Source organism: Mauremys mutica, chromosome 8 (assembly GCF_020497125.1).
Source record: "Mauremys mutica isolate MM-2020 ecotype Southern chromosome 8, ASM2049712v1, whole genome shotgun sequence".
NCBI classification, from domain to species: domain Eukaryota; kingdom Metazoa; phylum Chordata; order Testudines; family Geoemydidae; genus Mauremys; species Mauremys mutica.
The window spans coordinates 96482837-96497724 of record NC_059079.1 but is presented as its reverse complement, the minus strand read 5'-3'; the positions used below and the strand labels follow the sequence as shown (position 1 = coordinate 96497724).

At 44.2% G+C, this 14888-nt stretch overlaps 1 long non-coding RNA gene across 3 annotated transcripts in view; it reads left to right on the top strand.

The window, feature by feature from the left end:
* The first annotated feature begins 12413 nt into the window (after positions 1-12413).
* The window catches only part of LOC123375472, a 79799-nt gene continuing 77324 nt past the window's right edge, over positions 12414-14888 (top strand). For all 3 annotated transcript variants that reach the window (XR_006581468.1, XR_006581467.1, XR_006581466.1), the window contains exon 1: positions 12414-12689. This is a non-coding gene — a long non-coding RNA (uncharacterized LOC123375472). The remainder of the gene's footprint in view (positions 12690-14888) is intronic.

The window sequence follows — 14888 nt, the reverse complement described above, 5'->3', positions numbered from 1 at the left end:
ACAATTCTGATATCACAGCATGTATTTTAATGCACATTAGTCTTCTAAAAATGGAAAATATAACACAAAATATCCTCCATGCTTCTGCAGAGTGTATGGATATTTATGCCGTATATACTCGTTCATAAGCCAAATATTTTTGGTAAAAAAGTGATGCTTCAAAGAGCAGGGGTCGGCTTATAAACAGGTCTACACCAAAATTTGATGATTTTAAACTCTATGGAATCATTGGATTGAATATCTAATACATTGTCATTTTGTTTACCTGGAGTGTCTGCAGGCATGGAGCGCCTCAGCTCCCTGTAGCCGCGGTTCACCGTTCACAGTGGCGCATGACTTCCCGCAACTCCCATTGGCTGGGAATGGCGAACTGTGGCCACAGGGAGCTGAGGGGCTCCATGCCTGCAGATGCTCCAGGTAAACAAAACGTCCTGACCCGCCAGCGGCTTACCCTGACGAGTCAGGAGCCAAAGTTTGCCAACCCCTGAAATATAGGGTCAGCTTATGAAAGGGTCATACAGTTTTTGCTATTTTTCCGTAACCATCTTGCGGGGGTTGGCTTATAAACGAACGGGCTAATTAATGAGTATATACGGTATATTAATCTGATTCCCATTTGACAGTTTACCCAATGCTCTGTTTTCACAACTGGTTTTGTCAATGGGTGGCACTACCCACCTGGGTTATTTTTCTGTATGACTCAGTGGATTCTCTGATCTTGAAAAGAATGCACTAATTTTAGTAAAATAAAAACCAGCTCAGAATCTAACTGAAATATTCCTCCTATGTTCTTTTGGAGGTGTATGTTAATAAGATCAATGTGCAGCTGAAGAGAGTCACAGATAAAATCTAGACTAGAGGAACACTGAAAGTTGATTACCTGAACCAACAGTGACATCAGTAATGGCAATAGAAGGTAAGGTCTGGAGGGGCTTACCACAATTGTAGATACTTGTAGAACATTTTGGCGGCACCATATTGTATCTAAACTTTGGCAGACTCATTTTGAGTGCTACATGTTCAGACCTTTGTAGCTTCAAGACATCATATCAGTAATGGTCTTTAAAGATTCTGTTGGCCTGTCACTTGTTTTTAGTGTTTTGTAGGTTGGAGTGGCATTTGGGCCTTCTGAATTGCTCTGATCTGAATATAACATTTTTACAAACTGAGGTTTTTGGAAATGCTCCATTCTTTCTAAAAAAGCCAACATGTAAATTTAATAGAAGCCTTCCTCCTTCCATGAATCACTTTCTAAACCAGAAAGACCCCTATCAAAGTAACATTAGAACAGGGTCCTTTAGTACCAGGTAGAGTTCCAAGGTGCGATCATCAAGGTGTACTGTGTAATTCCATCTGCTATTATGTAAAGGCTTTTAAAATTGTACCATTTTTCATTTTTACAAGTACGTTAGTTAACAGCAGATATACTATACAGAACATAAATATGTGGCTATAAAGAAGACTTTAACTGTGCTTCAGTTAATAACTAAGGGGCCTGTTCTGTCATCCTTACCTTAGTCTGTGGGTAGTCCTATTGCTTTCCAAGGATTAAAGTACTACTCATTGGAAGGGTGGCAGAATCTACTCCTGAATGAGGGGTTGTGCTAAGATGGAAAATTCACTGTAATATTTACACCAGGGTAGCATGCAAAATGGATTCAGGCTGTCTTAAATCTACAAAAGCTGGAAAATTCAGAATGGCTCATGCATTCTTTTCCTCATCTGCTAGGAATCGCTGCCTGTTTGGTACATAAGATTCCTTGCTGATAGACATCCTACATCATCACTATGAGAGACATGGCATAGTGGTCATGAGCACAGGGCTAGGATCCAGGAACACCCAAATTCTAATCCTGGCTCTGAGATTGACTCCCTTTATCATTTTGGACAAGTCACTTTGGCTTTGGTACCTCAGTTTCCCAGTATCTCCAGTAAAATGGAGATAATACCACTTCTCAAGGGTGTTGGAATTAATGAATGTTTGTGAAGAGTTATGTAAATGCTCAGGATGATTATCTGCCATTTCTGAGCACTAGTTAGGATTTTTAGCTTTACTTCTGAATCTGGCTATGAATTTAACATTATAATATAGTGTTAATTTTAATTGGTTATTGTTTTGTACCACCTGCTGCCGGCTGATCTCGGAGCACTTGTGATGTTAGCTTCACCAGTGCTGGTACACCACCCCCTTTCATTCTCCTAAATTACAGATTGGGAAAGAGAGGCACAAAGAGGAGGTGGCCAGGGCCCCACAGAAAGTCTGTTACAGAGCCAGGTGTAGAACCTGGGTTTTCTCGTCCCCAATCCTGTGCTTTCACTCACAAACTCCTTCCCTAGTGCTATGTAAAACCGCACTTTTGAGAGTGCTTTCTTTTTGAATGTAGGGCACATTTTAAATGTACATTATTCTCCCAAGTGCATGGTGAGACTATCTTCTTTCAATAGCTTTTCATTTGTTCAGAGGATCCATAATAATACCACTGCCATGGTGTAGATGTCTTGGAAACTGCTTGCCGTTGGTGCGGTAGATGCCTGGCTTGACAACCACAGCTGTGCCCTTTATGTCCTGGCTCCAAGTGGCTCAGCCATTATTATAACTTGCTCTCTAAGGCCCTAAGCCTGCAAGCACTTAGGTAGCTCCACTCACTGGAGTAGTCCTATTGCACTCGGTGAGACTCCTCCTGTAATTAAAGTTGTCTGTGTTACTATTTGTAGGATTGGGGCCCTAAACTTGGACAGCTGGAAATTATTTGATCACAACATGAAATCAGCTTAGATAGCGTAGTGCCTTGCTTGCAAATGCATCTTGGGGCACTTTATGATACCACTTATGCCCAGAGCCTTGTATATAGAAAGCCAAATATTTTCAAAATCAGAGTGGTTTCTTCTGTGAATGTAAATACTCTTTAAGTATAACAAGGTTGATTTAAAATAGTTGATTCTTAAAGCATTTTCCTGTGAAAATTGTGATATGATTATTTGTAATATTCTGAATAAAATCTTTCTAAAGAGAACTCCAAATATGAAGTGTTGTCCTGGTGTTTTTTATGCCTTCATGGTTTTTTTCTTTATTCGTTAGCCAGATGAAATATGGACTGTCCTGTGCCTTTTTGGCCACCCCTCCTCCCTTTTTCAAATCTTCCAGGCCTTATCATGCTTCATCTCACATGGCACAATGCCATTTCTCATGGATTTCAAGTCAAGTTTGCTCTGAGCAAAAGTCACACTTAGGTCTTCAGCAAGGGGAGCATTGTCAGTTTCCACAGCCAAATGAGTGCTGGCTGCAGGCTTGCAAAGAGGTGACTGGGATGCAAAGGAATTATGTAACCCATGCCTGCTTGGTGTGGTCCTCTGTCCTCATCTAGAGATTGAGTAGTCTGCTACAGCCTTGGCTAAGAGCCATGTGGCTTTTAGCTCATGCAATAGAGGCTCATACACTAAGCTTCAGTGGTCCCAAGTTTGATCCCACCCACCCGCCAATAACCGGGTTCTGTCAGTGTTACAATAGCAAGAAACTGAACTTTGCCAGGTATGTTCCGGACCAGCCCTTCCTCCACAGATGTTAGTTAATCAAGGGTATGTCTATGCTTCGAGCCTGGAATGTAATTCCCAAGTCAAGGAGCCCTACCCATGCTAGCTGTGATGGAGCTAGTATGCTCAAAATAGAGTAGTCGGGGTGGTGTGAGAAGTGGGAGGGGCTTGTCACTCCAAGTACATGCCTTGTGTCTCAGAAAGGTATGTCCTCTGGGCAGCTAGCCCCTTGTGCCACCAGGGCTGCACTCTGTTTAATCTGCTCACACTGCAATTTATACCCTGAGCTTAAAATGCAGACAAACCCTAAAAGAGGAAGTTTCTTGCTAGTGTCCAGTCAGGTATGTATATTCTCCACCAACAGATGGCAGCATTCACTCAGCTCACTGTGTCTGTAACAGCAGTTGCTGATGTCTAACTCATCCATTCAGACATTCTACATATAGCACCCAATAAATGATTAAGAATTTTACTCAAGGTTCACACATGCCAGTGTACATGAGCACATCTGTTGGCCTCATTTCTAGAGGTTCTGAGCAGCCAGAAATCCCATTTTATGAGAGGGGCAAGTGCTCAGGACCTTTTGAGAATCAGACCATGTAACTCTATATTAGGACATAAATGACTCTTTAGAATTGATAAATCTGTATCTCGCATCACCTGCCTCTTGCTTTTTGTCTCCTGCACATACCCTTCCCAACCCCCTTTATTACCCATTCCCACTACTAGGTTCCTGAATGGATGCTTCCCCATTAGGCCTTTGCTATTGCCATTTGCAGCAAGAGCATCAGTAATTCTAATTTGCTTACAAACGCCACAGATCTCCTGGGAATCTTGCTCTGAGATGCATTATACAAAGTCCGTCTGAACTGCTACTGCCATAGCCTATGGCAGTAGTTCTCAACAATGGAGTACACAGGAGTCTTCCAGGGGGTAGGTCAACTCATCTAAATATTTGTCTAGTTTTACAGCAGGCTACATAAAAAGCACAAGCAAAGTCAGTACAAACTAAAATTTCATACTGATAATGACTTGTTTATACTATACGCTGAAATCTAAGTACAATATTTATATTTCCATTGATTTATAATGATATGGTAAAAATGAGAAAGTAAACAATTTTTCAGTATAGTGTGCTGTGACAGTTTTGTATTTCTAGGTCTGATTTTGTAAGCAAGTAGTTTTTAAGTGAGGTGAAACTTGGGGGTACCCAAGACAAATCAGACTCCTGAAAGGGGTACAGTAGTCTGGTAAGGGTGAGAGCTACTGGCGTACAGGTCAACACTAGATGGGTTGTTTGTTGCACAGCCTGAAATAGATGAGTCATGCAAGTTGTTCCACTGAATGGCCAAGATCCCCATCATTTGTCTTTGTGACTCATGCTGTATTATATTGTACCATTCTTGAAAAGCAGAAATAACTACCAGAAGTAAGGTTAGCTTTTGTTATTGTCTTTCATATAGTAGAGGAGACTAGGAGAGGTCAGGAAACTGGGAATAGCATCATAGGTGCTGGAACTAGAGATGCTGCCACATTCCAGGGTTTGAAGTGGTTTCCATCATACACAGTGTTTACAGTTTGGTTCAATGGCTCTCAGCACCCCCACTATAGAAATTGTTCCAGCACCACTAAATAGCATACACTTTCACCTATATCATCACTTCCCATTTGGCCCAGCTTGGTAAATGACCAGAAGTTGCAATCTGATGGCTGTTAGGTGGCTGCTACCTGGAAAAGGTATCCGAGCAGTTCCTAATAGATAAATGGTGTCTTCACCATTGAGGGAAAGAAAACCACTATTACAATTGACATCTCTGTTGTTAATCTAGTAGAGAGGCCAAAAACTGAAGACACGTGGAAACTGAGCAAACTTTTCCCAGAGAGGAAAAAGACATCAAAATACTAGATTTATTCACCATTAGATTCAATGTTTTAAAGAGATGTCAGATTTGGGTCCTATAATATTTAAACTAGGGTTGGCTAGCAGGTGTGTGCTTAGATGTTGTATGTTTAAACTAATCTGAATGAGTTTGGACTAAACAGCCATTCATTATTTTGCCCCATAGAGTGTGGTGGCTAATGGATGTATCTTTTTGTTTTCTTTAAATCCCAAAGTCTGAATTCTTGGTCTGTTGCTAGAAACCAAGTGGATCATACTTTTTCTCTTCTTCTGGTTTACCACTGTTTGTGTCTCTGGACCCTATTTCTTTGATCCTACTACAGTCACACCACACTTAAGTTTTCTTCTCTCTAAAAATTATCTGCTGATTTAATACTTTGAACACAGTTACCATATTTGCCTAAGAAATTTATTTGTGATAGTTAAGTTTGGTAAACTCCTGTTTAGGTTTGAAGTATCATTATTACTTGTGTTACCATCAATGGCTAGAAGCCCTAGTCATGGGCCAGGATCCTAGTGAACTAGAGCCAGAATCTCCAGTGATTTGTATCCAAATTAAATTCTGGTTAGCGTTCAGTCTGAGGCCAAATCAAGGCTCGTCGTGTGTTATCGTGAGATTTCTGCTATCTTTAAGCAAAATCTCTCAAGAATGTAGTTCATGCAAGCAACTCGGACTATGAGAGGCAGCAAAGAGTCCTGTGGCACCTTATAGACTAACAGACGTATTGGAGCATGAGCTTTCGTGGGTGAATACCCACTTCGTCAGATGCATGCACGAAAGCTCATGCTCTAGTACGTTTGTTAGTCTATAAGGTGCCACAGTTCTTTTTGCTGCTTTTACAGATCCAGACTAACACGGCTGCCCCTCTGATACTCAGACTATGAGATCTTTCTTCTGAAAAAGTAGAATGTTAATCTAGGCCTTGTTCCATTTTCGAAAGTGACTTAAGACTTTTGGAACCTCACAGAAGTTTTACTGAGATTTTCATAAGTCTCATTGAGACTTAGGTGCCTAGTGCCTATGTCGTTTTTGAAAATTGGCCTTAGGCTCCTAAGTCATGTAAGTGCTATTGAAAATATTATCTCTTGTCTACTACCTTAACCAAAGAGCGTCCCCACTCCTTACTTAGCCTGCTAATGATTTACAGTCTTTAAATAGCTTTTTGGATTTATTTTTTAAAACATTTTTTCCTCTTGGATTTTATTCTGTGGTTTCAATGTTTACATCCTGACCCTGCTGTGCTCTCTGTATTTGTACTGGATACATCTGTTGGTTGGGAAACTGTATACAGCAAAATAGCAACATTTATTTTAAAAAGGGACTCTACAGTAGTTACAAGCAGCTGCTGCAGGCAAAGTGAGAGAGCTTTGGCCCAAGAGCCATGCTGTTGTAAGAGCTGCCTGAACGGGCCATAGTTGTGACTTGTAGCATTGTGTTCTGGCCCTGAAAAAAAGAGCCATGTTTTGGGAAAGTGATGTGGTTGGTCTCAATACATCAGCTTACCTGCTGGGAGCTGTCTTATTGCTTTGAATTGTGGGTAATTCCTCAGTATAAGACCAGTGAGCGGCATTCTGAAAATCCAGGTGAAGATATGACAGCCCGCGAGAGAGAGAGAGAGAGAGAGCAGCAGAAAACCTGCTCATCTGAGTTGGCCAGATCCTAGAGATGAATGTACATGTCTCCAGGGAAACCACTTTCTTATCCCTGTGACCTCTTGTGCTAACAATACTTAGCCCGGTCACTTATATCTCTTTACCTGCATATCTAAAAGCTAGACACAGTCTCAGTTTGCTAATATTGTCGTTGTCTCTAATTCCTCAAGTATCTTTACTTAGAGACTAGGTAGATAATACGACTGATTAACAGGAAGTGCCCAGGGACACTGACTGGCTGACTAATCCCTCAGACTAAATAAAATGGTTTTAAAGCACCTAGTCATTAAATGAACTCCCCTGGTAATGGCACTGTGCTGCCTGAAGCAGTGCAGGAGGAGTTAAACAAAACACTGCTAAGTGTGCGGTTTGCACAGGGGAAGGCTGGGTTATTGCCTAAAGTACCAGGTTTCATTTTTGAGACGTTCCCAACTGAAGTCAGTGATATCAGCGAGTGAGGGGGAGGTGATCTCTTTCTCTCTCGTCCTACAGTTTTGAACAGTTTGGTTTCTTAAGGGATCTTAATTGCTTCCATCTGGAAGTGCAGAATGGTTCTTGACCCTGGGATGAACTTAATTCATTTCCTTCTGACTTACTCATTAACCGTCTTGAACCATGAACAATCTCAAGGCTCTTAACATTGTTCTCTAAGCCACCAGGATTCAGACAGTGTCTTTCCTTACTCTTACAATTGCAGCTCAGGGTAGAAAGATCCACTTTTAAGGCCTGAGACTTATTTAGCACATGCTGTCTGTACTACAAGTATCTTCCAGGAGTGCTTCCAGGAGCACCCAACAGGGACAAGCCCTATGTAGATTTATTTTTATTTTTTTAATTAATTGTCTCTTTAGTGTGGGGTTTGTGCCTCTTTCACTGTAAAGCTGAAAGTAATATGGGACATTTGGCATTTATATGGCTTGGATAGGAATTAAGTCCTTTTGGTGGCACACCCAGGGTCCCAAATATGTTTTACAATGTTACCTAAGGGCTTCTGCATCATACTGAGTTACTATCTGCGGCTGAATGACATTGTGCAGATTTCAGCCATGTACAGAGCCTCCTGCTCTTGCTTGAAAGATAGTTATTCTTTGGATGCGAACTTGTGTTGCTGTGTTAATCAAGTTTGCAAGTAAAGAAAGCTTGGTTTTAGGAAATATAATTGGACGACGTAACTTGTGGGGTGGAACCAGAATATTCACAGCAATCACCAGTAGGTTGCAGCTCCACAGAGCTCATTTCATCAGTGTTGCCTACTAGCTTTGCTTCTAACCAGGCTTCGCCCTTCATAGGAATCATTTTCTTCCACACTCTTTCCCCAGGATTAGGGTTAGGCCATTGCTTTATATAGGTGTAAACAGACATCTTAGAGGAAGGTTCTTGTGTTATCATTTGAAATACATCCAAGGGTCACCCTCTCCTAAAACCACCAACCAAGATTTAGTAATGGTCTGTCATGGAGCTGGTCTAATTTACCTAGCATGGGAGAGCTGGGGGAAGTGTTACACTGTGATAAAAGGTTATTTAATGGTAGCCAAGTTAATACTATTGGTTGTCAAAAAAATAAGATAAAGGGAACTTTATTTAAACTGGAATAAACAGAACTGGGTTCCACCTACCTCTGACAACATTAAATAGAAGAATATGTATAAATAAAAAATTATAACAGTTTGAAAAAATATATATATATATATACACACACACATTATAATTTACTACTAAGTATACTTAACTAAATATAACCCTCCAAATAAAGAATTATGTATATATCTGTGTGTGTGTGTAAGCAGAGTCAGGATGAGCTCCACCCTGACATCTGGTGGTGAATTGTGCTGAGTTGTGGAAAAGAACTTCAAGGGCTGGTCTTGTTTGCATAGGCACACCCACCCCGCCTAGCATGAGCCCACAGCCGCCCAAATGGTCACTTTGGCTGCTGTGGGATCCCCAGTTTCTCTGTTGTTGGGGCAGGAAGAATAAAGTGTTGTTACCCTGATTATGTGAATCAAGGCCAGTGGAACTGTTTTATGTCAGAGGGACTCTCCATCAACTCAGTAGCACTTGCTAGACAAGGGACATGGGTTCCAAAACCCAGTGAATTGAAAGAGGCTGGGGACAGGTATTTGTACCTGATGGGATGGGCCCCTTTTGAGGACCTGAAACACCAATTGCTGCTCCTCCTCCTCCTCCTCTCTCCACTGTTGAATAGCAGAGCTAATTTTGATTCTATTAAGAATCTAGTTACAGGCTGCTGTACTGAATTTGCTTTGGGCCAATGGCGCACCAGCACTGGGGCTCCCCTACTATGAGCTGAAATCACTAAAGAGCTAAAATTACTAAGAGCTGAGATCACTGAGTGCTGTGTTAACTAGGGGGGGAGCCTGAAGATATATTGCTAAGTGGCTGGCAGAGCAGAGCAGTTTGTGGGATGGTTGGAGGGGCCCACGGGACAGCAAGTGGAGCAGAGCAGAGCTGAGCAGTTTGCGGGATGGTTGGAGCAGCCCATGGGATGGTGAGTGGAGTGAAGCGGGGTGGAGCGGAGCAGTTCGTGGGATGGCTGGAGTGGCTCACAGGACGGCTGGTGGAGTGGAGTGGCTCATGGGGAAGGCTGCAGCAGAGCCCCACAGAGAGGTGGGGCGGTCGGCCTCGGACCATGTAAGGTTCTCCTTAGCACCCTGCGTGCCCCTTCCCCTCCCCATTTCCACCCAGGCTGGGGGGAGGTGGGGGGGGTGAGACTCTGCAGATAAACTTTTGAACTCTGGGGCTGCACTGACCAGGGACAGAGACTTTTGGGTTATTGGACTTTTGGGTGATTTTGGGGTTGCTGGACTTAAGACCCTGAGGGGAAAAGGATACTTACTTGGGAGTGGGTCTTTTGCTCATGGTTTGTGTTATGAATCCTGTTTGTGGTGTTTCCCCAACATAATGCTGCATTGTTTCCCTCCTTTATTAAAAGGATTTTGCTACACTCAGACTCCATGCTTGCAAGAGGGGAAGTTGAGTTTGGGGTGGTATGTAATTGTCCCAGGTCACTGGGTGGGGGCTTGAGCCGGTTTTGCATTGTGTTATTGAAACGGAACCCCTGGATACTGAACCCGGCCCTTGTTGCTGCCAACTCAGACGGGCAGAAGGGTTACATGTGCATAGACTATTATAGGTGGTTGTTGTTATTTATTTTATTTAGTTCAAGGTTTCCTTTCCCCAGATCTCTCACTGGGTGCTGTCTAATGCCCAAGTCAGTCTTTGAGCCTCAAACACCTCTCGTGACATCCTGAAGAGATGGATCTGAGTCCAGCAGTGCTTGCTTGTGGGGGTGCACATTAGACCAGACCCACTGGATGTAAAGGGCCTTTGGTTCTCCTGTTCCAGATCTCTGGGACCACCTGAATCAAGGATAGGAGATGACCAATCAGGAGCACACCATCAAACATGGACTGACCAGCCAACTTGAAACTAAAGCCAACTTTCTTCTGCATGTCTGTCTATCCTGCTCTGCCTTAGTCTCTCTGCTTACTCTTGGTTTCTCTCAAGTCCCAGGTTCCCTCCATCTCTCTGACTATCCTCTCCCCTCCTCTTGTTTCTCTCCATTTACTCTCTCTCTGCGGCTCCCCACTGCCTGCCTCTGTCCCTCCACCGTCCCCCTCTTCTCTGCTGTCACTTCTCCCTCGGGGGGGCTACTTCCTCCTCTTCATAGAAAAATGACAATGCATTCACCCTGAACACACCAAGTCATATTTCCCCATACAGGGTTGAGTCCCTTCACCACATTTACATACAGATAAGGGCAGGGGAGAATGTTGGTGCTAAGACTATTTTTGTTTTGGTCAACAATTTTTCTCTAGAGCTGATTCAAAAATGGAGGGTTTTCCTTAGAAAAAGTTGATTTTTTCATCAGAAATTTGAAAGCCAATTTTTATTTTTTTGACAAAAAAAAAGTTTTCCAGAGAAAGCAGATTTGTAAAAAATTTCATTTAGTTGTGAATCCAATTTTCCATTGACAAACAGTTGTGAAGGAAAATGTTTGACCAGCCCTGTTTCTCATTGTTGCTGCCAATGGCAGATGCGCTAGGAGAAAGAGGGCTCCAGGTAGAGCCAACACAGTGCTTAAAACCCCACTGATAGCCAGTTCCATGCCTACACTAGCACTCGCCAGAGAATCCTCCGCAATGCAAGAAGCCTAACGTAGACAGGGCTGTTGTTGATGTACTGTTGTGACTCAATGTTTGCTGTTTAGCCACGTCTCCATACACTGGCTCCTCCATAGTTGTGAAGATGATTCTGGGATGAATGAGTTGTGAAAATCTATGTCCTTCTTCAGGGCTTAAAATGGATGCAGAGAAGTGTGGGGTCTGCATTCCTTGGCAGTGCCATTCCTTTCGCTCACGAGGAAATGTTAGGACCCAGACATCACGTATCTGTATTTATAGCACCAGTTTTCCAGTGAACATCTATCTCAACCCCCCCTTGGAGGTCTGTTTTATTTTTCGTCCCTGTCCACTTCAAGACGTACTTCTCGCTCCCTGCTTCTCTCTCCCAGCTGCCCCCTGTCCTCTTCTGTTTTATGCCTTCTTCCTTTCTAACTCTTCCCACAGACCACATTTCTGTATGCAACTTGTTGTTCCCTAATTTCCAGGTGCTCCCAGCCAGCTGGGGGCATCAGATCAGAGTTTAACATGCCCGTCCCTTAAAAAAAAAAATTCTGTGCAGTTGCTTTCAGTAATGTCTCTGTGTCATCTGTAAATGAACCAAGTAGTGTGGCCGAAAGATATTATTTAGGGTTATTAATAAGGACAATAAGAATTTTAATTATTAGGTGGAGATGCTTGTAAAATCTCTCTGCACTTTCTAAATAGAAAGGGAAAAGAGAGTCAGGCCGAGTTTCCCAGGCTGGAAACGAGAGCCAGCCATGAGGACAGGAAACCTTAGAGATATCAAAACTAGGCCACTGTGCACGGTGATCAATGAGGTCAAAGGCTTTATGCAACCCATCAAGAAAACATTTCTCTGACTTAGTAGAAAGGATTTTCTCCCATTACCAAGCCTGAAACTCTAATTATATTGTCTTCTACCCCCAGAGAATTTGAGTTCCTCCGATCCTGTCCCTCTGACATGCTTGGGGGTTCTTTTCTCTCCTCCTCTGCCCATTCTGCCTGTATCCGAGTCCGAACATTGTGAAGTATAATAATCCCTGGGAACGTTCTGTGTACCAGGCTGGATTAGATCCTAGGCCGTTGCTCCACCTCCCTCCTCCGCACTTTCACTTTCCCCAGCCACAGCTCGCTCTTCCCTCCCCCACCAATATTTTTGGAGGATGCTGCCTAAAGGAAAAGTGAAAGTGACCAGCCTTTGTTTTGACTGCGGAGAAAAACAGCCCAGTTGGGGTTCACAGCCTGTGGTCTGCATCTTGGGAACACGAGCGACAAGATCCAGCCTCCGAATGGAACTGTGCTAAGTAATGGGATCCTAAACACCTCTGGAAATAGCAGTGAACCTGTGGGTACAGCCTGGACCAGACTAAGCATCTGCCCCTCTGCCTGCTCTGTCCCATCCCCACCCGTTGGCCACAGTGGCTCCCTAAAGATTATGCTGAAAGGAGGAGATGCATGTGCAGGTAAAGTGTTTCTTTGACTTGATTCCAACTGGGGGCAGCCCGGAGGAGACCTCACGCACCTGAGACTCCGCTCAAAGTTTGCATCCTCCATTGATCCTACAGGGGAACTGCGACAAGGAAGAAGAGGGTGCTGAGGGAAAGGAGGGGGCTGAGTGGGAAGGGTCAGAGAGAAAGGACAGAGGAGTTGGAGAGGGGGCAGGGGGAAGAGATGGGGTGGGAAGGGAAGCTTGAGGGGGCAAAGGAAAGGGAGGCATGGGAGGGGGACCAAAGGAGCACCAAAGAGGGCAGAGGGAAGGGATGGTGGGAGGGGATGCTGAGGGAAGGGAAGGGGCAGAGGGAAAGGAGAGAGGGTGGTGGGAGGCTGAGGGAGCAGAGGGAAAGGAGAGGGGGTGGCGGGAGGCTGAGGGAGCAGAGGGAAAGGAGAGGGGGCGGCGGGAGGCCGAGGGAGCAGAGGGAAAGGATGGGTAGGAAGGGAAGCTGAGGGGGGGAGGGGGGCAGAGGGAAAGGAGAAGGGGTGGCGGGAGGCTGAGGGAGCAGAGGGAAAGGAGAGGGGGTGGCGGGAGGCTGAGGGAGCAGAGGGAAAGGAGAGGGGGCGGCGGGAGGCCGAGGGAGCAGAGGGAAAGGATGGGTAGGAAGGGAAGCTGGGGGGGGGGGGGGCAGAGGAAAGGGAGGGTATGAGGGGGGCCAAAGAGGCAGTGGGAAAGGAGAGGGGGTGGGGAGAGGCTGAGGGAAGGGAGGGGGCAGAGGGAAAGGAGTGGTGGGGAGGGTGGGGGATAGAATTTCTATAGGGCGGTAAGTGTAAGGTGGGTTTTTGTTGTTGTTCCTAGCAAACTGTTCCTGTAGCTAATTTCCATCGTCCATTTGAAGGCTAGGGCTGCTCGTTATTAGCCTGATAGCTTCTGTTTCTCTTCCCAGGCCTTGGGCTGATACAAGTGTGGGTGAAGCGGATGTGTAGTTGTCATATCACGCTGTATTAGAAATCAGGATTCCCTCCCAGGGACAGGGGGTTTGTGAAGAGAAATGAATTAGTTTGTGAAGCACTTAGGGCTTGTCTAAACGAACTTTTAGTTTGCAGCAAACTAGGGTGTGAATCCACTCTTCACTAGCTTGCCACAGACTTACTGTTCACATGGACACTGCTGACATGGATCAATGGTTCTTTAGTGTGGGTTGATATAGTCCTCTTTGAAATGGGACTAATCAAAGCACACTAAGGGACAGTTGATGCATGTCAGCAGTGTCCTTGTGGACAGTTAATCTGTGGCAGGCTAGTACAGGGTAGAATTACTCCAGTGTTCCACTTTGCTGCTGCTCAGCGATTTCTCAAGAAGCAACAGAAGCAACATGAAACTAGCATCTCTCTCCACTTCCCTCCCCAGGATTTCGAGTAGCGGCAACAAAATTGATCATTTATATTAGTTACACTCTGCTGTTGCTTGGCAGATCTGTGAATAGCAGCAGAAGCATGGGAACCAGCTGTTTACAGACTCAAGAAATCACTCATTTACACTCAGTTCACATTAGAAAGTCTTTGTGACCATAAGGGCCAGTAATGTGCATTTATATAAAAAAAAAGCCCTTAAATTCTGCAAAAGTTTGTGGCTGCCTCCCTCCCCCCACGAGCTAATTTTCACAATTCCTCATTAACAGGTACATTTCTAAAGCCAGACTCACTGTGCATTTGTAAAACCAGATACCATAGTCCTTGCACTAAGCAAAATGTATTGACTTTTAGGGCTTTAAGGACTGCATCAACAGAAATTAGTGAGAGAAAAGTGCCCATTATTCGATCTCTCTGGTAAGGTGACCAGATGTCCCGATTTTATAGGGACAATCCTGATATTTGGGGCTTTTTAAAAATATGGGCGCCTATTACCCCCCACCGCCTGTCCCGATTTTTCACACTTGCTATCTGGTCACTCTACTCTGGCCAGTTCAGGGCTATTGCCTACAGTAGTTTTTTCTGGTGCTTTTTGTGACTTTCATTTAGCACTGAACTGTGCTGTGAAATGCATCACGCTTTCATAGGACTCTTCTCTTTAAAGTCTCTGGATACACTTCGTTGCTTTGGCATGGCAGGTTGAACAAGCTGGGCAATCTCTTTTTGAACAAAATAGGAGATCTTCAGTAATCTGGGGAAAGTTGTTGCAAGGCAGCTGGAGGCTCTCTTCCTCCAGCACGTGCTTCTGGAAATACTTG